The sequence below is a fragment of the Anthonomus grandis genome, chromosome 13 (genome assembly GCF_022605725.1).
Source record: "Anthonomus grandis grandis chromosome 13, icAntGran1.3, whole genome shotgun sequence".
NCBI lineage: Eukaryota > Metazoa > Arthropoda > Insecta > Coleoptera > Curculionidae > Anthonomus > Anthonomus grandis.
In genome coordinates this window covers 11,151,319-11,178,614 of record NC_065558.1, presented here as the reverse complement: position 1 = coordinate 11,178,614, position 27,296 = coordinate 11,151,319, and the positions used below count along the sequence as shown (strand labels likewise).

Sequence of the window (27,296 nt, the reverse complement as noted above, 5' to 3'; positions counted from 1 at the left end):
TTACAATTAATAAAAAGAAGAAGAAATAATTAGGCATATAAGATAATTAGTAACCTACATTAGTAGTAATATGTTGACGATTAGACATGTTATGATTAGTACCGATATCGAGTACCGGTAGAGTTTTCACGTTTTTTGATATAAAAAAACCAAAAGTGAAAGTCGACAATAATTTAAAAAAAACATTGTTAGGCTCAAAAGTAAATTGGCTCCTAAAATAATTATTCCAAGCACTTAAGACTATATTAAGTCAAATATAAATACTGCATAAAAAACTATGTTGGTTCTAGTTTAATCATTTAAGCAAAAATGAATTTTATGACTGAAAGTCATGGTGTGACTTAGATGGCTATCTAGAAGTAATGGATGGACAGCGAATCAGCATCAGTTGTTTTCGTTTTCTAAATTACAAAAGTACAATTTACTATTTAGGTGCCTAAGAAGAAGATTATAGACGACGGTTTATACAGGATTGGATTGGAGCCTGAACCAATAGGAAAAGCAGAAAAAACTGACTGAAAAACGTAACCTTACGTTTAAGTTTTACTTGTTGTCAAAGTTATATATTAATAATAACAATTAAACACTGTCCGCGAGATCCCAAAATAATAATTGAATGCATAACTTAAATGGATATTAATGGATTTATTATTTTATAACATAAATTACCATAACAATTATTGAGAAAATATTGGCATTAATGTTGTTAATTGTAAGATAATATTTTATTTTACAATAATAAATATTATTTTTAAAAGTAAAAATCGTCCGTAAGTTAATATTTATTAAGCAGACATTTAAGACTATATCAAGTCAAATACAAATACTGCATTGAAAACTATGTTTATTCTGGCTGCTAAAAAGGCAAAAAAAAATTCTATCACAAGAATTAAAGCTGTGACTTGAAGGTTTGCAGTAACATACGCCCATGAATTCTGACTAGCGGATCAACAAATTTTCTCTACCATGGTTAATAGTTGAAATAATGTAATTTAAGTCGACTTTTTGACTAGAAGTTTTTTTACAAATCCTGTCGAATCACTCTCAAATAAATTGAACTTGCTTTCATCACTGAAAAGTGCTAAAAGATTTTATATCCGTCTTTGTGATCTCTAGCAAACTTTAATCTGACCACTCTATGCCGTTTCGTCAATATTGATTTTTTAACACGACGTCTAAGAGATATGTCAAAAAGCTAAACGTTTAGATATTCCTTCTTAAGCTACCTACTAATATCTGGATTTTATTAAAGTTGATTGCTTTATTTTTGAATTTTTTCATGTCTTTGCACCTTGTAAGTGCAGGTTTTACAATTTTACGCCTCGTTGTAATCAAAATCAACTCAAGACATTTTTGTCAATTTGCTTAATACCATTCTCATATAATTCTGCCATTTTTTGTTTAAGGTCAGCGTCGCAATACTTAAACTTTACCATTGTACTTGGTAATACGTTAATAAACTTTTAAGTTTTTAAGGCCGAGCAAGTAACCAAAGTAAACTATGTAGAAAAGTATGTTTTCATACTTTTGTGAAGAACAAAATACCATTATTACAATTCGCAAAAACAGTTATACTTTAGTATACTTTTAAATACTAAAAAACTAGAATATTTCCATACTTTTGATCGAATTTGTAGACATACATATGTTATTCCCAAAGTTGATTTCTTTTAAATAAAATTTTGAGCCAGAGACTTATTATGAAGAGAAATTTTACATATCAAACCTGAATCTTTCTTAACTGTAAATTTGTTTAACAATTTAAATGCTAAATTTAAATAAATAAAGCTATAATAAGTGAAAAACTTGTACACCCTACTGTAACTTGGTTGTCAATATATAAATATAAAATACCAATTTAACATATTTTGAAATATCTAAAAAAAGTAACTCAGTCTATAAATTGGAATAAAATAATACTCAGGCATAACTTAAATGGATACGATTGATAATTTTTATTTTTTTATTCTAGAGGTGAAACTAACTGAAAAAAATTGTAGTATATCATTAATCCCCCTAAAAACCATAATTTATTTTTATGTAAAGAGAAGTGCAGTCAAAAAAAATTTAAAAATTTACAGCTCCAAAAAATGAAGTAATTCTTTAAAACTTTCTTCATATTTAAGTAACTTAGTATATCAGGAATATGACTTATTCTCCAAAAAAATCGCCCTGAATTTCAAGGAAAGCATTACTCACATTTCCAATAATACAAAATATAAATAGTCAGTAAGTCCCATTTTATTATAAATCCAACATTTAACACAGATCTAACCACCCACAATAACATTAAAATTTATATGGTTTCACGGAACAGGAAACAGTGTTGTTTAGTATTCAAAATAACTTATATTCTGGTGAATTTTATGCATCTTTAAAAAAAAAAACACGTTTATTACATTTAACAAAGCAAGATATTTTAGCACATTCTGCGGGGGTGCTATACTTTAAAACCTCGGACATTTAAGTGCACTGCTCCTATTATTTACTTTGCCCTTGCACCTGTTTATGGCCCTAAACCCGAAGTTTATAGCACTAGCACGTTTGGCATTGTCGCGTCTAAAAGAATGATCCTAAATTGTAGAAAGATGACACTGAAATGCTCTTTTTTCATTAGCAAAGGGTTGGATCGTAAATTTAAGACGTCAATTCGTTTTAAGGGGGTTTCAAATAGAAATAGAGCAGAACGGCTTGCCTTGGTATAGATCATTTGGGGTTCCAGCAATTTTATTTTATAATTTTAGCACATTTATTAGAAACTTCAGGGTTGTTTGTGCTTTGTGTGCTTGAGGGCGCAGAGTTATTATTACTTATGACAGTTTTCAAAGTGAATTTTTGACTTCTCGGAAGGGTCAAGGAGTATATATTTAGTCACAGGCCTTCGAGCAAACATTGAAACGCTATCTCAATTACTGAATTACATCAATAACATTATTATTTTAAATGGCTATTGCAATTTACAAACTATAAATTATTATATCAATTAAAATTTAATGAACAAATTTATGGCTCATAATAAAACTGATGGGACTACGTTAAACAATGTGGTAATTGTATAAAAATTAAAGAAAAAAAGTATGTTCGGTTTAGCGTACGCAAGTGATTACGTGTTTTGTTAATTGAGGTTTTTTATGAAAATTATTTAAATGTATAATTTAACGTTAAGGCGTAATTTGTGAAGGCTTATTTTTTTATTATAATAATGTGATTTTCTATTAAAAAAAATTAAAAAGAAGTTTTTTATATTATTAAAAACTCTTTTAAGGGGCTTTTGTGGTAATATTCTGTATTTGGAAAATAAATACACATTAGTTATTAGAACAACGCTTTTCATAGTTGTAAATCTTAAGAATTTTTTTCTTTCTTATATTTTTAGTACGCGTTTTTTCAATTTTGTGCCCAATTTAATTTTCAACCATTAAGTTGCCATAAATTAATTTTATTTTTTACAGTTACAAGAAATGAGTATAATTTAATTTTATTATTGAAGTTATGGTAGAAATAATACCAGGAAATAATATTTTTTTAATAATTTTTTGCATTTCCCAAGACACGTATCATTTAATTATAAAGGTCTATATTTGTAAAGCCAGTTTTTTTAACAATAATTTCCTATAAGCTATTTCCTTTCATTTGAAAATTTAATATTAAGGTCCAAAAAACTTTTCAACATATTTTATTTTCATCAAGAATATTTTTTTTTCTATTTCAAGCATTCCTAAACTCTCTCAACAAAAAAAAATAGTCTTACGAGTTCTGGCCCAATTTAACATTTCAAACAGCGATAAATCCGGGTTATTTTTACACCGCTAAAGTTTGTCAAACGTCCTTGACCGCAACACCACACACCAGATCAGTTCAGTCTAGTTGGACCGAGAATGTGCATCATCATAGATCTCCACATGTTTGTAAACACGGAACAACCTCACACCGGACCCCGTGTCTGGTCAGTTAGCTTTTAACAGGTGATTTCTTTTTACAGTTTCCGAATTTTTTGAAAGTGTGAAAATCAGTAATGTTTTTAAATTATTCATTATATGTGGAAATGTACATTTTAAATGTAAAAGCATCAATTATAAACTGGAAAAAAATTATTTAAGCGACCCAAAAAAAGCAAGTTAAACTTTAATGAAAAGATCTTTAATTTCCTTAACACTAAAAACGTATTTCTCATTAAACCCTCTCTAGACTCTGTCTGAACGTGACATTTTCACTGTTTAGAATTCGGAATTAAAGCAAATTATTAATATAGTTGTTGCAAATTTTAAAAAATTCTTAAGATTAAAATTTGTTGTAAATAAAAATCAAATAAATAGGACAAAAGCTTAAAAACAGTTATTTGACAAATGTATTTCTACATGAGGACTGTATACATTTTACTATATTTCTCACATTTTAAAAGCATAATTAGTAATTACATGGTTGGAAAAAAATTAAAATAAATAAATTTTCAAATTTAAAGTAACACTGTTATTTTATTTTTAATTAAGTTTCTCAAAATTTCATGTACAGTTTCATTCCTTTAAATCATTTTCCTTTACAATTTTCTGAAACACAGATATTTACTAAAATTAAATTTTCCATCTTAAAATTTAATTTGTTTACTCCCATGCTACGATTGTAAAATTTTATTTTAATTTTTAATATTTTGTATGCGGTGTCACTCATTGAAATCGATTTTCATTACCATTTTCTGAAAGAAATTTGTTCAATAAAATTTAACTGTCCTTTTAAAAATTTAATTTTTTTTGATAATGCAAAATGATATTTACTAACTTTTTTGCAGAATATCTTAAAATTTAATTCCATTTATTTTTTTTTTATTTTTAATATTTTGTATATAGTTTCATTAGTCCACATTACTTCCTAGAAGAAATTTGTTAGTTAAAATGAATTTTTTATTTGAAAATAAAACATTTAATTTGTTAACTCTGAAGCTGAATATTCAATTAAATTCTTATTTTTTTAAAAATAATCAAATTTAAATTTCATTGGTTCAAATCATTTTTCTTTTTCATTCATTAAAACTGTATAATAAAAAAATATAATAATAGTCTTTGTGCCATATTTAGAGAAACTCATATGAAACCACAAAAATCACATTCAATGTTTTAATCTCGTGAGTAGAACAGGGGATCTCAGAGATGTTAAAAAGAAATTGATTATGTTTATCCAGGAGTCGATCGTTTAAAACTAGTGAGTTTCTCTTTTTGACTCTTAACTTACTATACTTCAATAATTTTAAATTATTGAGTCATTCCTACCCATATACCGGGTGGTGGGTCGCCGAGTGGAACATAGGAAATCCCATGTAAATTTTAAGGAGGTCAATTATTGGCTTTCCTGTACATTTTACAGAAAAAATGTAAGATAACTTTTTGAAGAGACCAATCTGGCAAACCCTCGTGCAAAGTTTCAAAAATTTTAATAAGCGAATCTTGAATTAATTAATCAAATGTAATTGCAAAATTACCAAATTTTCGGTTTAGGTAAAACCAGACACCAGCCACCAGCAAACAATTTACTATAAGGCTTTGTCAAATCTGACGTACAGCCGAATACAAAAAATGTGTTTTTTTTACGGAATGGGCTTGCTGGGGAAATAAACTGAAAATATTTCAGATACTGCTCTAAAACTGTTTCCCGCATAATGCCACTTATTTATGGCTATTTTTTCGTCCATTGAATAATTCATACTTGTTTTCAAATATCGACTGTCACTGATTTATTGACACTTTTTCTCACTTCAGCAATAACATTCATTTTACTCGTGCCCGTTTGGTTTTACTTGAACCGAAAATTTGCTAATTTTGTAATTATTGCTTATTTTTGCAAAATTTCATTTAATTAAATAATTCAAGATTTGTTTATTAAATTTTTTTGAAACTTTGCACCAGAGTTTGCCAGATTGGTCTCTTCAAAAAGCTAACTTACATTTTTTCTGTAAAATGTACAGGGAAGCCAATAATTGACCCCCTTAAAATTTACATGGCTTTTCCTATGTTCCGCTCGGCGACGCACCACCTGGTATAATTCATTAATGAATCTATTAGAGAAAAAATAAAAACTTTAAGTCTCGGTCTTAAAATATTTTTTATATGTCCTGAAGGTTACATGTTTCGCATAGAAAAGCATAGTACTGCTAGCATACCTACAATACTAAGCAGGTCATCTCGTGAGCGTTATTACTAGTTTATAAGGTCTGATGATGCTCTTATAAGCGAAACATGTAACCTTCAGGACATATAAAAAAATATTTTGAGACGGAGACTTAGGGTTTTTATTTTTTTCTTTACTTACGTAGGTCTCTTTGAGATAATGGGCGAGTTCTTCCAAATGAATCTATTAAGTGGAGAAAAATAACTCTAAAGGTGCTAAACGTTTTTTCTTCACCAGAAGTATTAAATTCCTTTTATCTGAATTAGCTATTTTTTTTGGTTTATATTTTTCTTACGGTTTTAGTAGTTCTTCGTCTTCTTCGTCTTCTTAGTCATTCAGGATCTTGTTTTTCTCTTATATTTAATAAAATTTCATACTTTTGAGAGATAGTTAAATTCTATACTTATACAATTTTTTCTATTTAATAGTAGGTTAAGAAAGAAATCAGTATGACGTGCAAGACCTTCAAAATTTAGACTATAGAGATTTTTGTTAAACTTCCTCTTCAGATTTCTATTTCTCGCCCTGACAATGAATCAATCATTAGCTCAGCCCCAATTACCTTATTTGATAAGATCATAGCTAATGGAGTGGTCTAACAAAATTTTTATATCAGCCTGAGTTGATCAAGGCAAGAGGACCCTCAACTGAAGAAAGGTTTTCCCGAAAAACTTCTTATCAGTATCACTAGATTCTTTCAATTTGATTTTTGATTTCATCAAAATTTTCAATTGTAAATAATTGTCGTTTTAAGAATCAAGTCTTTAAAGGCGTTTTCTTTAAATGCTCCATGATCCTCAAAAATCTTATTCAAAAATTATTTGTTTTGAGGAATCACGAAAATGTCTCCTAATAAAGCAAGTAGCGACTTATATCATCTTCTTCTTCTTCTTCTTCTTCTTCATTTTTTTTCTTTAGGATCAAATATAATTTCATTAATTGCTAAATTCAGGGCCTCTCTTTTCATATTTTTTCCTAGCTACAAGAAGAACTGATAATTCAAAGAATTAGTATTGGAATTTAGGCAATTCTATTAATTCAATTCTAAAAATTACAATTTTCTACATAAGTTATCTAGAAGCTGGACATTTCTTTTTCCTAATTTGGCATCATTTAAGTGTTATAATTACATTAAGTGTTATAACATTTAAGTGTTATAGATCTTTTAATTTAACTCATTTAGTGGTACTATATGAGTTGGTCTGGTTAAAAGATATCTGGAAATTACGGACAGTGAACGATCCTATCCTTTGAAGCCAATATTTCTTCGTTTAGAGGAAGCATCATTTTGATCTTTAATAATCTGTTTTAGTTGTGATCTTTAGGACTCTTCAGGATGCAGTTCAATAACATTTCCAATAAAGGTAAATAAAGCTCCAACTTCCTTAAAATTTGATCCTTCAATGATTTTTTTCAAAAGCTTTGTCACAAATTGCTGATAAAATTGAAGTCTGCCCACAACCTTAATCGATCACAAACATCAAAAAGGGCAAATAGGAAATCAAAAATTACCATATAAATGGTCAATTAGGTTCGAATCAAGCATGCTACTTGAAAATCTAAATTGCTTAAACATTATTGATTGGGTTTTTATTAGGCGAGGAGCAGCATAATGAAGTAAAGCCAAACTTGACCGTGGTGGTGGATATAAGTAGAGGTATAGCGTGGGCCGCGACACCGCGACTTTATTCACGATTCAGCTATAACATTGATGTAGAATCGTTACGTATCGATGGAACCGCACTGGATAACGATTCTCCGCATTGTAATGTCCGCATTTAACAAGACCCCGATAACGTTCGATGGTATAGAGCACACACACCGGCTATAGAACTGATAAATAAATCCCCGATTGGTGGAATAGTTTTTGAGATAACGCGGTAACATCATCTATTTGTAACCGCGCGGGTACGCGGATGGTATATAGTATTAAAGTTAAAGCTACTACAAATACATGAGATCGCCATTACTGATCGCTTATCTTTAAAAAATTTTATTGGCTTATGGTGGCTTTTTTGTTCTCGTGTGAGAAATTTTATAGGGTATTGTATATTGTTTTCGGGATAACGTGATTTAGGAAAGCCATCTGGATATTTAAACGTCTTTTGATAAAGTAATGAAGTACATATTCTCCTTTTTTCTTTGTTAATGCATTTTATCTATTCGATACTTAAGGTTCAGGTTCTTTGTGTGTATAATATTGGAAAATATTATAGCATTGATAAAGAAAGAAAATACTTTACTCTATCTCTATCTCTAAATTTTGACTTTTTGTACGATCATTTCCATTCATATTGCTATATGTGCTTAATTTATAATGAATTATTAAGATTCTTTTGAATGCTTGACCATTGCACTTCAACTACAACTGAAAAATGCCATTCTAGGAAAAAAATTGCTTGATTAATAATGAAATAGCTTGTAAAATGAAGTATTTTTATACATTTTCAGAGAGAAAAATTAATTTCCTTATTTCTTTTGACAAATTAGAACTTTTATTTATTTTTCATCGAGGTATTGTTCAATTATTTAGGCTTCAAAATTAATTTTCTATATATTCAAGTCAATTTCACAAAGCCAAGGTATTTTTGCTTTCGTCAGGTAGTTTTTAAAGACTTTTTTGAGGGAATTTCTGATTTTCTGAATTTTATATTTTTTTTCTTTTTATGGGCATTACTTAAGCTTTATTAACGCATTAATTTTTTATTTTTATAGCTCAAAAATGGTCTATGTTTAGTTCTTTAAAAAAATTTAAAATATATTACGACGAGCAGGTCTTGCCTAAAAATATTTTTAAACGCTAAATTAATACTGATTTTTTTTTAATAGTTTAAATAGAATAGCTCAAAATGGAAAAATCATATTAAAACTAAATAAAGAAAATTACAGATGCTTAAAAGATATAGCAATAGTTTTGAAAATCTTGGAAAATATAAAGAAACGTGAAAATAGCTATTTATGTAACAAGTGTATAAAACGATCCTTTTTTGATAACTGGGAAATTTGATAATTCCCACGAATAAAAAAGAGGGGATTTTACACACGTGTAACATACAAAGATTTTTCTATTATTGAAGAAAATGTAAAAGGAAATAAAAAATATCAAATTATTTTACGCACTAGTGCGTAAGTAAAAAGGTCGAAAGAATTTTGACAAGTTATAAGTTAAATGACAAATAATCGTAAAATTACTTTTTATGCACTAGTGCGTGAAAAAGCTTTTTTTTAGGCCCTTTAGGCCCTAGTGCGTAAAAAATTACTGTAATACTGTATGTGCGTAAAACTTTATAAGCCCCGGAAAGTGTGTAAAGAGAGTACTTTACGCATGGTAGTAAAAAAAATATTTTACATGCTTGGAACATAAATAAAATGGATTCTTTGCCTGAGAAAAATTTAAGAATATCTATAAAGCTCAAAAAACATAAATAAAACATTATAAAAAAAACAATTATTTTAAATGCTTTAAATGCAAAAAAAATATTTTAAATCCCACATAAACATGAAAAAATACGTTAAATTCCTGGAATAAGACTTAATGAAATACCTGAAATTTATTAAAATTATCTCATTTATCACATGTATTTTCTTGTAAAAAGTGTATATTGCCCATACCCAATAAATTATAGGCAGCCATTGATTTTTAGTAAATATTTGGATAAATTGAAATCGAAAATTAAGAAAATTAATTTAAATTACTAGACCTAAGGCAATCCAATAGCAGGAAAGCAATGTAGTAAATATAGCCTTAATCCAAGAAAAAAAACATATCTAACCCAATAATTGAAACAACAATAGGAGTAAATAATAATGAAGTATCTAATAACAATATCCGGTATGCAGACGGCACTATACCGTAAAACGGGGCTACTTTCTGCAGGTTTTGAGGCATTTTTGATTCTAGGCGCTGCATTTATAATCGAATCAACTTGAAAAAAATCAATAGTAACAATACGGGTCATACTTATAACCTGCCTTAAAATAGGGTTTTTACAATAAACCGTTTTCGAAAAAAAAAATTAAAAAGATGGGTGCCAAAGTAGCCTCGTGTTTGGGGTTACATTGGCACCCAAACGGAAATGTGAATAAACATAATGTAGGCCCATCCTGGGGTTACTTTGGCACCAGATTAAGCTTTTTTTTTAGTGTTTAAATAAAACATTCAATATTTTTAATGAAATTTCTATATTCTTAAACAAAACACTTAAAAACTAACAAAAAATATTTTTCTAATATTTGGCACAGTAAAAGAAAGGAACTAAACCAAAATAAAATAAATACTAATCATCTTCACATGCCTCGCAGGTATAATATTTTTCTTTGGATCCCTCGTTACAAATACCACAGATCCATTTAAAACAACCATTGCATAGAATCCAGTCTGGTCCAGTATAACCAGACCAATAAGCAGCACAAATTTCGCCTTTGTTTTCATTGTATTTCCATTGTTTTCCCGCAATCTTCTTTTTGTCATTATTTTCATTTTCAATTAGTTTTTCCTTGTCTTGCTCCTCTTTAATTTCTTCACAATCGACTTCTTTGCCGGGAATAATTTTTCGTCCCCGCTTTCGTTTAGGGTTAGTGCTTGATTGTCCACGTGTCTCCTGAAGAAACTCTAATAAACTATCATTCAAAATATCACTCGTAGATGCATCAATTGGAGTTTTTGGCAATTTGGATAAAGGCTGCTGCGGATCATATAGACAAATTCCGGTGGCACGAAATCCGGATTTTAAATTGTCTTCTACTCTTTCCTGTAGAGATCTCCACAAGCGATCCAGAAGATTCGGAAAGTGTTCTTTAGGCAGAGTGCCTTTTACGCGACTGGTCTTACTCCAATCGTCTAAAATAGCCCTCCATTTCTTTTTCATGTTCATATTATTTTCTTTAGCAGCCTTTACCACGGTTGGAGAAAAATTTGAGGCTAGGTTATCACCTAAAAAAACAACTGATTCACCATTACAGTTTTCTTTGACGGGGACGGGGACCATACCTCAAAAAGATTCATATCGAACCATCCACTGCTGCTGTTAACATAAACTGCCCCTAGAGGGCCACCAACAGTCCAATTTTCGTAAATGTTGTTGGCTTTATAGACTACCATTGGTGGTAGTAGGATTCCATTTGCGCTTTCGCAGACCATTATACTTATTGTGAACGCGAATGTTCTTGAACCCTTTCAACCCTTTTAGTACCCCTACGAACTAAAACTTTTTTAAAGGCCCCGGGATCGTCTGTGAAATTAGTCTCATCATAGTTAAACACTTGTTTCGCAGAAATGGACTTCAGAACAGGTTTAATGTTATCGAAAAACTCTATTATATTGGCTCGCCCAACCGAAGCACGTGCACGCTTAATATTAAATGCCAAACGAATGCTAATATTATTTCTGCTAATAAATTTTTCAATAAAGTCGGGTCCTGGTCGATTGTTGGGCCATCCAGGAATATTTCTGTCTTGTTTTGTAACATATTTTTGCACGATTTCTCTGGCATCACTAACAGTAACGGGAAAACCCCAATCTGCTACCTGGTTGATGGTCTCTGAAATTAGCCTCTCCTCCTGTTGGGTAAGGATGGTGGGGTGACCTACACAACCCTCATGTTTCGCAAACAGCTTATTCTGAAGAGTGCCTCTAGGTATTTTCCATGTTTTGGAAGCTCGTACTTGTGACATCCTCCCTTCCCTAACAGCTTGCAATGCATTCGCTAAATTTTGTTCCGTGTAGTTTTTATAGGGCCTCGATCCAGGCAACCTACTATAATTTCGCGCCGCGGAACATACCGACCTGTCTGAACAATTCTCGGACTCTGAATATTAAAACTAGACAAACAAACCTAATATAAACATAGAGCGCGCACGCTCTGCCAAAGTTACCCCGTGTGCCAAAGTAGCCCCGTTTTACGGTACTCATTGCCGAAGCATCAGAAGACTTATCAAGGTTGATCTTGGTTATCAAGTATTGAGGAGGTCCATAAATATTAAAAAGAGTACATTTATGACCATTATAAAATTAGTTCAACAACACGAAAACTTATGGATCAACAGAGAACTAGTAGAAAAAGTCAGTAAATGCAAATAGACAAGCCTGAACAGAATAAGAAATGTTCTATGCAGTAGGGATCTAAACTTACAACTTAGCGTTCATAATATGAGATAAAATCCTGGAACAAAGAATACTTTACTAGATGTGGTCATATAGAAAGATCCCTAAAAATAAGTTGGGTAAAAATGGTAACAAATAAGGAGGTACTGGGAAGAATGAGAAATGGAAATGAATTATTAAACACAATTAAGATAAGGAAGCAGCAATTCCAATTTGGCATGTGTTACCAAATATCACAAAATCTAGAGAAAGTGAGGAAACAACCCATAAATTTATAACCGAAACATGGTGTATCATTGACAGAAATAAAGGAACCAAGAAGTTAAGAATAATTAAGAAGTTAAGAAAATATAAAAATATTATCTAAAGTGAATCTACAGTTTCCTTATGTATAAACTATGGCCAAGTGACCTTTTTCATAAGAAAGCATCTGCTTTGAGTTCTTTATTAGAATTTTTGTACTTTCAAATAATATGAAGCTTGAAAGAGATGTAAATGCAGAAAAAAAATAATTAAAAACATGGTAAATGCTAGGAATATAAGAAACTATATTTTAATAGCAATTACTCCAAATGCCTATAAAATAGAAAAAATTATTTCCGATGTCAAAAAACGTGAAAGAGTGCATATTTTTTAAATACAAAAAAAGATACAATCTGAACAAAATTGAATTATAAAGAAATAAAAATAAGTATAAAATCCTCAAACAAATAATACTTTAAATATCTGGAAGAATTTAAGAAATATTTGTAAAATTTCACATAATTAAAATAAAATTGAAAATTTATCTAAAATAAGACGCGTATCAAAATCATAATAATATTAAAATTTAAGTTATTATATGTAAAGCACCACATGCTTTTTACCTTGATTTAAATTATTCTGTTCATAACCTAAATTTTAATATTATTACGATTTTTATTTGAGGTAATTAATTATGATTGATTGTCCGACATATTACTACTGTAATGAAAACCCTTTGTAATTAAAAAGCCTTTTCTACCTTTTAGTTCGGTTAGCAGTAAAAGCGTTTTCATTTAGTTTTTTTTAAGCTATTATTTCATTATCAGTATTTTTAGCTACAAAACATTACTGACATTAACTAGGTTTAATTAAAGCTGGTATATTAGGAGATTAAAACACTGCAATAAAATAAGAAAGATTAAATAAATAATCACTATTTTTTACTTTTAATAATAAGCTAACATATTTTGATTTCCATGGTTAAAATGTCATAAAAAATATTAATATTAATAGTCATAAGGTAAGATCTATTTTTAAAATGAATTTTAAAAATGGTTGTTTTTAAGACGTATACTTAAGCACATATACAGGGTCCGGCAGTAAAAGGTGACGTTTTCCTCTGTACTGTAGTGATTAGAAAATTTGTTGTAAAGAGAGGTAAAAATCAGAAAAATAGTACTCATTGAATGCAATTTTTAATATATTAAAAATTACAGGTTTTTAATATCCACCATTAAGCTCTATACATTTTTCAATATTTTCTCGGTCGTGATTCTACTCTATTAGAACTCCATTCATAACTACTCCTCGAAGTCTTCTATCAATTCAGCCTTGTTTAGATAACCGTTAGACTTTAAGTACACCCCTAAGAAAATCTGGACCTGTTAAGTCAGGAAACTGTTTGTAGCATTTTCAACTATCGCTCCAAAGTAACAGTTACAGTTTGATTGTTCTGTTTAAAAAAATCCCGTCCAATAATTCCACAAGTTGCAGTACCGCACCAAACCGTAATTTTTTCAGCATGTGTAAACATTTTTCATGCAACTGCATTGGTTATTCTGCACACTAATATCGAAAGTTTTGTTCATTAAGAAAACCCGATAAATGAAAACGAACTTCATTTAACATAATTAAATTATCCATCTGATATGATCTTCTGCCCGAAGATCTTACAAATTCCTTGCAGAATGCAAGTTTGTTAGGTAGATACTCCATATCAGTCATAAACAAAACTCCTTTAACCATTAATGTGTCAGGCAGTGGCGTGTTAAAATGTATCGTATTCCAGTGCCGTACCCTGTATAAGAAAAACATCTTATTTCAATCCCGGAAAACTGCCGCTAAAATATTTTTATTTTGGAAAAAATTAAATGCTTCCTTATACTTGTCTTAAAAATAGCTTTCCTTCTAAACTCCTAGCTATACACACCTTAATAAAACCTTGTAACTTTCCCTAATCCTAATCAAACCTAACCATATTACAAAATCAAATAAATCAACGTTATTTTGCATCTGCAAAGCGAGACCGCGTCAAAGCAAAAAACTCGCCCCTCGTAACGCGTCCGCCACTCACATCAAACCCGCCATCAATGATTATCTAATAAATAGAATCTGCAGCAGTAGATTTCTTCGATGATTATAAAAGCACTAAAAGACCTAAACATATTGCGAAGTGTCACAGGACACATTCGGCATGATTTACCGTCAGCGATTACCGGCACTGACCGGCAGCAAAGAAGCTAATAGGAATAAAATCGAAACGGCTACACGGCTCTTAACAAAATAGTATTGCCGCGAGGCGAAAGTTATAAAGAAATAATAACTCTAGTTAAGTTATTCATGGTTGTAGTAGCGAGACCGAGCTGAGAATGATGATGATGATGATGATCTTCTTGCTCTTCATCACAAAGCGATTCGGCACGGGCTGAAATGGAGGTTCTTGTTTTTTTGAACGCTGCAAGTGCGTAAATGAGTTGAAATGCATTAAATGTTTATTATATGGGTATAAGGAAAAGTAAAGTTTCTAGGTCTGCAACAAAGAAAACTCATTCTCAGATTTAGACCCCATTTTATGTACATGACACCGTATATGTACAATAATCTCCTCTACAGTTTTTTTAGTAGTGTGTTCCTAATCAAAACAGTGATGCCATTATGTACATAGATTTGTGGACCAGTGGGAACAACAATAAGCTATTTTCTTCATTTGTAACGCCCCCGGACCCAAAGAAAACAGCTGTAGACCGAGTTGGGGGACATTTTCCAAAAATAGCAAAAAAATTTAATGTACAAAGTAATAATTTAAATGTAATTCACTATAGTGTTCATTGTTTGCGCACTTCCTTTTTAGATTTTGAAGTACTCCTGAATGATGTTTCTGCAGAATGTTTATGTATAAATGAAAACTGGCTGGTGCATAAGGAATTACATTCTATGAATATAAAAAACTACCGAATGGTTTCTGGGATTTCCAGGTCGGTTATGTCTCATGGCGGAGTAAGTATATATATTAAAGTTACTTTAACATCTGTTTCACTAAATCTTGAAAATGTATCCAAAGAAAAGCACTATGAAATTACTAGCTTGTCGCTGTGTATCGTACTCCCAATGGCGACTTATATCAGTTTTTCACTGTAGTAGCAAATGCTTTTAAAAAGTTCAATATATATAAACCTCAATATCCACTTTGGAGAAAGGGGTATTAAGGCTCTAGAACTCTGCAACTTTTTTTAAGCCTCTTAATTTAAACGAGTCAATAAAATTTAAATTTCCTGATTACAAATGTCTTGACAACATTTTCACCAATATTGATAGTACCTTGTTTACATCTGAGGCTGTTGGTTTCACACACACATCAGATCACAAAGGTTTTTTGCTTAAGTGTCAAATAGCCCGCACTAATCCTAAAACTAAAATCTGCTACAGGCCTATTAATGAGACAGGACTAACTACTTTATGCAATACACCCTCGTATTGCAACTTTGATTTCATTAATAGTAAATCCTTTGATATAGACATTAAGTATCAACTGTTTATTAACTCAATAATAAACCCTATTGAATTTTCATTTCCTGAGAAGTCCAAATAAATTGACACAAATGAGTCACATAAGAAGATCTTTAGGTTTGACAACTTAAGAGATAGGCGTAAGAGGCTAAATTTTTGGTGTCAAAATATTTGGTTCTACGCAGACACTTTCAGATTATAGAAAGAAATACAGACAATCTATGAAACATGCCAAAATAAAGTCTAATGATGCTTTTATTATGAATTTTAAAAATCGTCAGCAATTCTGATAGTCCCTTATCCCCAATATTGATAGGTTTAAAATAGCAAGTTCTGAAGAAGTAATGAAAGTCATCAATGATTTAGAAAACAGCCATAGAAAGGATTACTGATAAAATTTAAAAAAAATTATTAAAGCAATAAAAAATTAAATTATCATGTCTTTCACAAAGCTAATAAATCACTCAATTACTTCTGGATCATTTCCTACAGTGTTTAAAACTGCAAAAGTAATTCCTCTTTTTAAGGGTAAGGGCTCAGCTATAAATCATAATAATTACCGTATCTGCCTTCTGCCTATCTTTTCTAAAGTATATGAACGCATCTTAAAACCACAAATTAATGACTATTTTGAGTTTAATAGTTTGTTTGCATTTTCTCAATTTGGATTTCGTAAAAATAGAACAACAACTCTTGCTGTGAACCACCTTACTAGTAGTGTTTTGGAAGGATTTTGGAACTTTCTTGATACCGTAGCCTCTTTCCTTGATCTCACTAAGGCATTCGATTGTATTCAATTGTACTTAAAAGAAAAATCAATAATTTCTTCTAGACAGTTGAGGTTATAAAGGAAAAAGACCATAATACGAGGAAACGGACAATATACAGGGTCTGATGATGCTTTATTAGCAAAACATGTAAACTTCGTGACACATAATGTTGTCATTATGTTGGCTTTAATCAGAATAAATCCGATATTAGACCATTGAAGTATGGAGTGCCACAAGGTTCTCTCTTGGGGCCTATACTATTTCTTATTTTTATCAATGACTTGGCCTTTTTACGAAGGGCATCAGTAAACGCCGTTTTGTTTGCTGACGATACAACTTACTACCAACGTTATCATCCTTCACATATTGATGACGTGGACTTTCAGACTTCAGAAAAAAACCTTTTTCAGTAGTTTTTGGCTAAAAGTCTTTCCTTTACCACTACAAAAACTCAAAGACTTAACTTTCCCTTGACGCATTATACAGTTAAGCATCCTATTCTCTCAAATTGTGCAAAGAAGGCTACATTTTTGGGTATCTACCTCGATCCGGGATTATCAAGTCAGATATTTTTATTTAGAACTTTGGCAAATATTGAATCTCTACAAACCCTTCTGATAGCATACCATAGTAATTTTCACTCTCATATAACGTATACTATTTTGTCACGTACATATTTTGTGGTTACTCTTGCCATATAGACAAGGTGTTTGGGTAGCAGAGAAAATGCATTCGTATCCTTTCTGGACTGGGATATCGTGAAGATTGCAGGCAGTCATTTAGGAGGCTTAAAACCTTATAGAATTGTAGAAATGCACTGTAGAATGTAAACAGAGGCCTAAAGTCTCTGTTTACATTCTACAGTGCTTGCTGCATGTGCATCAAAACTTAAATCTCTATAAAACTCATGAACACTTCCACAACAATCCAACTAGAAACTGTAGAGATCTTGTGCCTGATTTTAATCGAATTGAAAGGTCCAGAAACGAAAGCAGGTATTTAGCTACAAAGTTGTTTAATTGTATTCCAATAGGTATTAAGGCTCTTGACCTATTACATTTCAAAGGGCCTTAATGAATGCCTTCTATTCATTTAAGGAGTACTTTCAATCAAATTTTAACTTTGTTTAGTAATCTCTGTACAGATATGTGTTTGTAATTGCAATTTTATAATTTTTGAATGTAATAATTTTAAAATTTTTAATTTTTCACATCTCTGATGCAATGATGTCAAACGCTTATGTAGAAATAGCAAAAAAACACATTTTATAATATCATAAATTTTTTTAAATTATTTGGATAGGCGCCAAACAATACTATTTCTCTTTAATAAAATATGAAGCATTATTTTTCCATAATACATGATAAGATACTCTATAAAGAAGTCAACATTCAAAGTTAAATAAATGTAGGTAACGTATAATAGAGAAAAAGGCAACAACATTGCAACGTCGCTTGATCGCATTGGTTCCACCGACACAAGTAATCTTTACCAGTGACGTCGTTAAAAAATATTTAAATGATAAATATTTATTAATATAAGATTTTGCTTTAAATTATAAACAATATAACCCTTTAGAGACTTTTTATTCTACTTCGTTAGAATAAAGGGTACTTATTCAATAAAAAGCATTTTTATAGAAATTAATATTTAATGACTAATAAAGATTTCTTAATAAGTTTTTATTATTCTACGTTTATGACGACGGTTGTCCCTTGATATGATGTTATGACAATATCGGTATTTACTTGTGAAAAAATTGGCTTAAATTACCTTCTTCCCATCATGGTTTTAGGAATAAGAATGTCTGTAATTTTTTTTTTGCTTGGAAGATGTTATTTTTGCGCCTTGCATAATTTGCGCTAGCAACACATTGCGCTATCTATTCTCCTTTTTATTTTTAATCCAAAATCTAACACCAATAAGTTAAATTAGCATTATTATATGTATTGTCATATAGCTGAAAATGTCAGTAAGTAAGACAAAGTCAGGTGTAAGTAAGACAAAGTAAGGACAAGTGTAAGATGAAAGCAAAAATTTATGAATAAAATTTTTGAGGATCATGGACCAGTTAAAGACAAAGCTTAATCTTAAGACAGAAATCAATCACAGTTAAGAAAGTTGATGATAGCATACTGCTAATAAAGCTAACTAATAGGCTGTCTAAAATGAAAGAATGAATTGATGCTGATAAAAATTCATTAAGTTCTTTGGGAAACACAGATTTTTTGGCAGAAGCTGAGTTGCTCTTTTGCTGCTTTTCTTTTTTTGAGATGTTCCCTTACCTTAAGAAACTATGGCTAATGTAAAAATATTGTTGGATAACTCTATTAGCTATGATTATATAAAGATTGTAAGATCTTAGCCAATACTTGATTCATTTACAGAACGGAAAATAGATTTGAATCCGGGGAGTCGTCTTAACAAATTTCTCTATATTACTCAGTTCAAGCAAATTTTAGAGAATAAGCCCGTAATAATGTTTTTTTTTGTAAACCAAGCCACAACAACAGTAAAAACTTTTAAATAAAAGAAAAGGATAAGATCCTGACTGATTAAAAAAAGTCACTCAATAATTTTAACTATTGAAGTAAAGTTGAAAGTATAAAAGATAAACACGCGAGTTTTAAATGCGCGACCCTTTTGCTTTAAAAAAAATCTATACTTTTAAGTTTGGATGTCACTTTCCTTAAATGTGGCATAAAATATTCAAGTCTTTGTAACGTACTTACTGACCAGGAGTTTTCTTCGACCGCATTTGTCCTAGTATGATGGATCTTGGATGAAACTTACCTGAAAAAAACATTATATTAATTTTCTTATTTTATATAAATTATACATATGTAAAAAATGAGTAACGTTTGTTTTCAATTGTGCATTTCTATTTCCATCATTAGCCCCTTCTCCTTCCCAACGACATCTATTTCCCCCATTTAATAACTGTAACAATTCGACTCATTCGATCCGGCATGAAATGGTACACTATACACCCTTCAGCTTAAGGGTGAAAATACCCTTAATGAAGCTGTCTATATAATTAATAATTTTAACTAAATCGGTGTGACAGTGACCCTTCCTTAAGGGGTCAGTTTCCTGATCTACACAAAATTATTATCCGTAACTAAAATCTGTCCCATTGTCGCTAAAGCGGGGGTGGAATTATTATTATTACGGACACGTGGCTCATTTGAGCGGCCCTTCGCTTGACCAAGGTAAGAAGGGCTCTGGACACACATGTCAAGCAGCTGCGTTTTCTTTTGTCGCCCACGCGCGCTTTTCTATTCGGCCACCTAATTTACTTCCACTTCACCACCACGTTTCCCTGATTTTTTCACACATCTGGGAATAATATTATTGTTACCGGCGATTGTATTAATTGTCACCCTGGTACCGATATTTTAGATAATCTTTTAAAGGGGATTAAATTTGGGTCAGGGGTTAAACTGGTATGTGGTAAATGGTGTTAGTTTTTACATTAGGGCCAATGCAATGTATGAACATGTGAGTTTATGCCTTAACAATAATATATTTTACAATATAATAATGGATTTAAATGCTGACTTTCCTGGATTATTCCTATCAGTTTAAATATTTACAGAAAAATTATCTTTTTCTACTACCGTACGTAAAGTACTCACTTTCTTTTTACCAACTTTCCAGGGTTTGCAAAGTTTTACTTTTTAGTGGTATGTTGTTGCTACTTGCACTAGTCGATCAGTTGATGTGTTGACCATAATTTTTCAATTCAGTAATTTTGGACGTGATCTGGGTCTGAAGCTTTCCAGTTCTGTAGCTTTTTTATGGCGTTTCCTCAAAATGCTAAAAATGCATTGGATTATATGTTTGACACTTCGTTTTCTAGTCAGCCATTCAGTATCGAGGTTGCATTCACTAGGTGTCGTTAGTTAAGTACCCCAGAACTTCTCTATGTTTTCTTTAAGTGGGTAAATGTTAATGCCAGTGTTTGTTGGAGAAGTATCATTAAGCTTTCGATAGAATTGCTTTTCTGAGCATTCAAAAAGGAAATTATATTGTTTCCTTTTATTACTAGATTTATACCTTCTTAAGCAAGCTGAAAAAATAGATAACTTTTGTTTAAAGGTGTCTGGGTCCTGCTTTGAGTATTGTTGGATCTGACGCATTATTTTCTTTAGTTTTTCTGGTTCTGATACATCAGTCTCCTTCTCCATTATTATTATTATTCTGTTTTAGCTCGCTGATAGCGGTGTTGTTAATTTCATCAGCCTGAAGGCAAGATGAATTTTGCTACGGTAGATTTAGGAACTTTTAAACAATGTTGCATGTATTCAGTATAACAGATTTCTGTATAGTAACAATCGTCTAGGAGGAAAGACCCAATGCGCTAAGGTTTTTAGACAGTGTTAAAGGGACAATTCTAATTCTTATTATGGACAATTATTATTATTATTATTAGTATTATTATTATTATAGACTTATACACTTAATTGATGATGCCCAGATACAAGTATGAAAGGAAATAAATGTGTTCTGTGTATCCGCACTTGATGATGCCTTGATGATGCCGAGGCTTTAATAATTACAAAAAATGCTGTACAGGGTGTTCCAAATTCGAGGGTGACCGTTGGGATCTCGGAAACCGTAAGAGTTACGGGGTCGGTTGGATAAAGGAAAAGTTGCGCAATCTGGAGCTTAATAAAATGACGTTAAAAAAATTTAAAATTCCGAACACTTCCGGAGATATCCAAAAAAAACCAAAATTTGCCAAAATCGTTTTTACCTTCTACCGACTCTATTTAAAGAGATATCGAAAACCTAAAAACACTTTATTACTGCCACTTTTTTTGCTCTACAACATGACGCAAAAAAAATAATAATCCGACGTTTCGTGTTTTTTCGATCATCATCAACTTTATTTTTTCTTATGGGCGCCAAGTATTTTTAATTGCCTTAAAAATGAGGCATCACACTTGCATGTCCGATTACTCCTTCTAGTACTTCCCATAAGAACTCCTCCATGAGTGCAAGAGAGAAAGATATATCAATGGTGGCATAAAGATATATCAAAGTGGCATAACGTGCAACGCAAAGGTCAATACTGGGACTGACTCTCAGGGATCACATCACAAACGTTAAGCTACCTACGTAGAAGAACCAAAGTGATTGTTTATAAATATTGACCCAAAAAAACACAAAAAATATTGAAAAATCGTGTTTGCATTTTAGGGTTGCTAGTTTGACTATATCACTATAAAAAAAATAAAGAAAAAAAAAATTTATAATCAAAAAACAACATAGAGGAGATTTTAATATCCACTATGTTGATGAAAAATCCAAAAATTCCTGAACAGAATAAAATGCATGTCCAATTAGGAATTCTTTAGATTTAATTAAAAATTTGTTGGAGTAGTATAGATCTTGTGAGCTCTGGCTTACGGTTAATCTGCAGTATGGAAGACCTAAATTATAGTAGTAGTAAATAGAGTTCTAATTAAAAAAAAAAGAAAAATTAAACATATTCAAATTGTATTCACAAACGTGTTCTCATGTACTCTAAAAAGGATCGCCGGAATCGACGGGCATCATTTACAATTACAAACTTTTAATCTGTTACAAATAAGGCAGCACAGAAGAGCAGACCGGGATAATAGAAGTCGCAGTTCTCGGTAAGAATTTTTCTAGCACGGTATTTAGCGAGGCAAGTCTTAGTTAATTAGTGGTCGGTTTGAAGATTAAGCCTCGACCAGTTCAAATAAATTTGCTACAGCCACGGTGTTATCAGGAACTCGACGGAGACACGATGTCTCTCTTGATATTTCGGTATACAAAGCAGTTGAATAAATCGCTTTTTAATTAAACTTTATACAAACAAAAACCGGAGCGACACGTATCGTGTTCATAATTGTAATATACGAAGAAATTTTCCATAAAAGAGCCATTAAAAACCATATTTGCCTCGCACGGTTGTATTTACGTGAGCCATTATACACCTTTAGCAAAAAACATCAACGCCATTAAAATTGAAACAAACCATTAAAATCCAAATACTAAGCTTGTAAAGCGAAAATAATGCATAAGGTACGGCCTTTAGATTATGATCTTTTCGTTGTTTATTGTCCTTTGGAAATTATTTTTAGAATTGCGTTTTTTTTTAATTAGGTACTTGACCTTAATATTCCAGAATTATTTCCAGATTAAAAAAAACTTGTCGACAGTCAAGCAATGTCAGCAATGTTGTTTTTCAGTTTCGGCCATTTAAACATTAATAGAGCGTCCTATTATTATATTGACAAGAGCAGCTTAAGAATGCATTATCCCAATATTTTGGCAGCGGACTTAGCGTCAATAAATGTAATTAAATATCGACAATCATTTTAAATTTAGTTTTTACTCATCTGAAGCGAGCATCGAAATAGAACGGGGTTTATAATGGCCTATTTTATATTTTAAATATAATCATCCTTCGCGTGTTGATCATTTTGATTGTCTTTGGGTTTGAGTTATATGTCGCAAGCATATAAAGAAATTTAAGTTCCTACCTGAAATAACTAACTTATGTTAACTTTTATTACTTAATGTTGTTATATTTTAAGGCGCCAATTTGAAAACCATGTAAGATTTTAAAGAAAACTTGATAATAAAATACCATAGAAATACTCCTAAACAAAACTACTTTTGTATTGAAAATGCCAATATTAAAAATGATTTTGCTCTTTTATTTAATTTTTTCATTAATTTAGTTTTAGTGATTCTTTAAAACTAAATTTTTATGATTATAATTTTAGTTTATATTTTACGTGTAATAATTAAATAAAATAAAGTGAATTTTATTTAACGCAGTAGAAGTTAAAGGTATATTATTTATTACTATAGATTTTTATGTTACCTTAAGTAATTGGGTTTATTTTTTTATATTCAATATAATCTTTATAATTAAAACCTGCAACTTACACGTTACCAATCTACCTATTCAGCTACTTAAAAAAACCTTTTTCATTGATTGCTGACCAAGCAAACACCAATAGTATAAAAGCATGTATTGCAGTTCCATTTTTGTTCATATTATCTACTATTAAATTAATGTTAAAATTAAGTTAATTTTAAGTTGTATCCTTCACTCTTAAAACAAATAAATTTAGAAATTTATCAGTAGGATCCCTTGCATCCCCATGCTCTCAAAGTTGAATACTACTAATCTACTTATTCAGCTAATTAAAAAAAACCTTCTTAACTTTTTCCATTTACTGATTATTAAGCAAACACCAATAATTTAAATACATGTATTGTAATTCTGTTTTCCTTCATATTATTTACTATTAAGTTACTGTAAAAGTTAAATTATAACTTTTACTCTTAAAATAAATAAAAAAAAAATGTTTCATGTTATTCACATTTAACTTGCAGGTCTTTTAAAAGTGGGTCAAATATATTAAATAGGAAAATAGTTAAACATCATTAAATGAAAATTTGGAAAATATTGAACATCCGAACTCATTTATTTTGGAAACACTGCTGAACATTAATTTATCAAAAACACAAAAATTCGTTATAGTGTATAGGAAATTATTAATATATATCAATTTAGAAGAAGAATAAGTAAAACTTCAAAAATTCAAATTTTTTTTATTAAGTTATAATTGCCTAAATTGCCAATGTCCTTTTGCTTCATTTGTAGCCATCGCTCTTGCATACAGTTCAGCAACTCTTTCCTTGTCTGTTACACTATTTCTTGATTTAGAACATGCCTTTTCATCCTATCCTAAACGTTCTCGACAGGTTTTAAGTCAGAGAATTGTGCAGGTCATGGTCATATCTCGTTTGCTGTTAAAAACCCATGATATTGAAACTTCAGCCTAAACATAGATATTCAAAGAAATGTCCAACAAATAAGAACATAATTTATCTTAAAAATTAATTTTTTCGCCCAAGAATAAAACGGATTATTTTCCTTGCCTCCTAGACCATTTTAATATCTGTAAAAAAGTACAAAATTGGTAAAAGGTCCTTTTTACACCTTTTCAAGTTAATAACGATATTTTCAAGTTAATTTATTTAAGCTTAATGTAACAATTTTCAAGTTGTTGCAAAAAATTGCTCTAAATTTTTATCTAATTTATGAATAAATAAGCAATTTATTTAGCAACAATGCTAAATGAAAATAACTTTAAAAAATAATGACAATGACAGATAACATAAAAAACGAATATGAATAGAAATATGATTAAAACATTATAAATAGAACTTATGCTAATGATAAAATTGTAAAAACCTAAGCTATGGGTAAAATTTATGTGTATCATATTTTTGAAAATTTTAACACAATTATGTCTTGGTATCGAATACAGTGAAATTCCTCTTAGCGGACAGCTTTCAATACTGGATGTCCTATTAATGGACAGTATTTTTTGTCACGAGATTTTAAAGAACAATTTCCTATAAAATAAATTCTTATTAGCGGACGCTCTGTCGGACGGACAAGGACAAACATTTTCAACCCCAAAAAGCGCAAAATTCCCCAACAACGGACACGGATCTCCGAAAGCGGACAAAAATGACCGTTACGTTACTCCAGGAAAAAAATCACGCCACTTTAGTATACACGTATGTATTGTTTTAGTACCGTCTTGTAATTGAAGCAGGTGACATGGCGCCCGTTAGAAACTTTTTAACGCTGAGGCAAAAAATGGAGGTTGTAAATATTGCAGAACAGGAAAGTTTAAATGTCCGTAAACTGGGAGAAAGGTATAGGTGTAGGATTTTAATTTTTGTATTTTGTGATCACAATGTACATATTATAGATAGTAAAGACATTATTTGAAGACAATGGCAATCGGGAGAAAATTTAGATCAGAAATCAGCAAAATTGAAAGGTGAAGCTACCCAAATAGACCGAGTTTGTTTTGAGTGGTTTGCCCGTGCAAAAAATTCCCTTCTCAGGGCCCCTAATAAAAACGAAGGCGAAAGAAGTAGCAATTGAATTGAGGCAATTTCAGCGCATCTGATGGTTGGCTGAGAAGAAGGCATAATATAAGCTTTAAGTGCATCTCAGGGGAGTCGGCAGATGTAAACCAAGAAGATGTGAATCAGTTCTTGAGGCTACCAGGAATGTTGCTAGGATATAGGCCAGAGGACATCTATAACGCAGATGAGAGCGGTTTATTTTTTAGAGCTTTGCCAGATAAAACTTTAATGTTTAAAGGTGAGAAGTGCACAGGGGGCAATATGTCAAAAGAACAATTAACATTACTATTTTGCGCTAATATGGCTGGTGACAAAGAAAAGCTTTTGGTTATTGGAAAAGCTGCGCGCCCACGAGCCTTCAAAAATTTACCACTTAAGAGTTTGCCGGCTACATGGACATCAAATAAAAAAGCTTGGATAAAAAGAATTATCGTGACAGACTGGCTTTTGGATATCGATAAAAGAATGGGTTGTCTAAAACGAAAAAATTTACTTTTTCTTGATAATGCCGGTTCACACCTAAGAGAACTTAACCTTAAAAATATTAAAATACTTTTTTTACCTTCCAACACAACTTCTGTATGTCAGCCCATGGACCAAGGTATAATACAAAATTTTAAACTATTTTATAGAAGTCAGATTTTAAAGCACATCCTATCAAAAATGGATGATGTATCGTCTGCTTCAGATTTATCAAAATCGATTAACATTTTGGAGGCATTATATTTTATTAAGAACGCCTGGAATAAGGTTACCCCACGCACTATACAAAATTGTTTTGTCAAAGCTGGTTTCCAAAAATCACCTCAAGGAGATACTGGAGGAGAAGACTACGATCCAGAAGATGACTTACCTTTGGCAACTTTAGCGGAATTCTGGAAAAACTGTCAGGAAGTTAGCCAAATTTCTAAGGCATTAGATAATGACTTCATTATATTGGACCAAGAACCTCATATGGAGGAATCATTTGAAGGAGGTCTAGAAACCATTGCTAATGAGGTACAAAATACAATTTTGCTGGAAAGTGATAGTGAAGAAAAGGAAAATGAGGAAGAAAGGGAAGAAGCTTTGAGTATTGTGAATTCTTATGCCGATGCATTAAAATGTGTTGATGATCTAAAAAAATTTACAAAAAATGATTTTGTCGCTTTTGGACACCTTAAAAATATCGAATCGCATTTTCAAACCTGTCTTTTTCAGGAAAAAATTAAAAAGAAGAAGCAGGCAAAAATATCTGACTTTTAGAAGGTATAAGATCTGAAATTTGCAACAAATTTTTAAGGATTTTAAATTTCAGTTTCCTTTTTCTGGTATTTAAGGTAGTAATGTACCTATGTTTGTTTATACTTGTAATTTTCATCAATACATGTTATTTAATAAAAATTATGTACATACATTTAGATATTCAGATTTTCTTATTAGCGGACACTTCCTATTAGCGGACAATAAACTTGGTACCGTCAATGTCCGCTAATGGGAGATTTCACTGTACTGATCTAATTATTTTTAGGTTTAGCAATAAATTGTTCCAAAGCTATTATTCTATTTTAGAGGCAGTTCTCTAATATCCTAGC

At 30.9% G+C, this 27,296-nt stretch overlaps 1 protein-coding gene across 4 annotated transcripts in view; it reads right to left on the bottom strand.

Moving 5' to 3' along the window:
- The window catches only part of LOC126743789 (homeotic protein spalt-major-like), a 179,236-nt gene that overhangs the window by 70,413 nt on the left and 81,527 nt on the right, over positions 1 to 27,296 (bottom strand). The gene's annotated exons all lie outside the window — the stretch shown is intronic.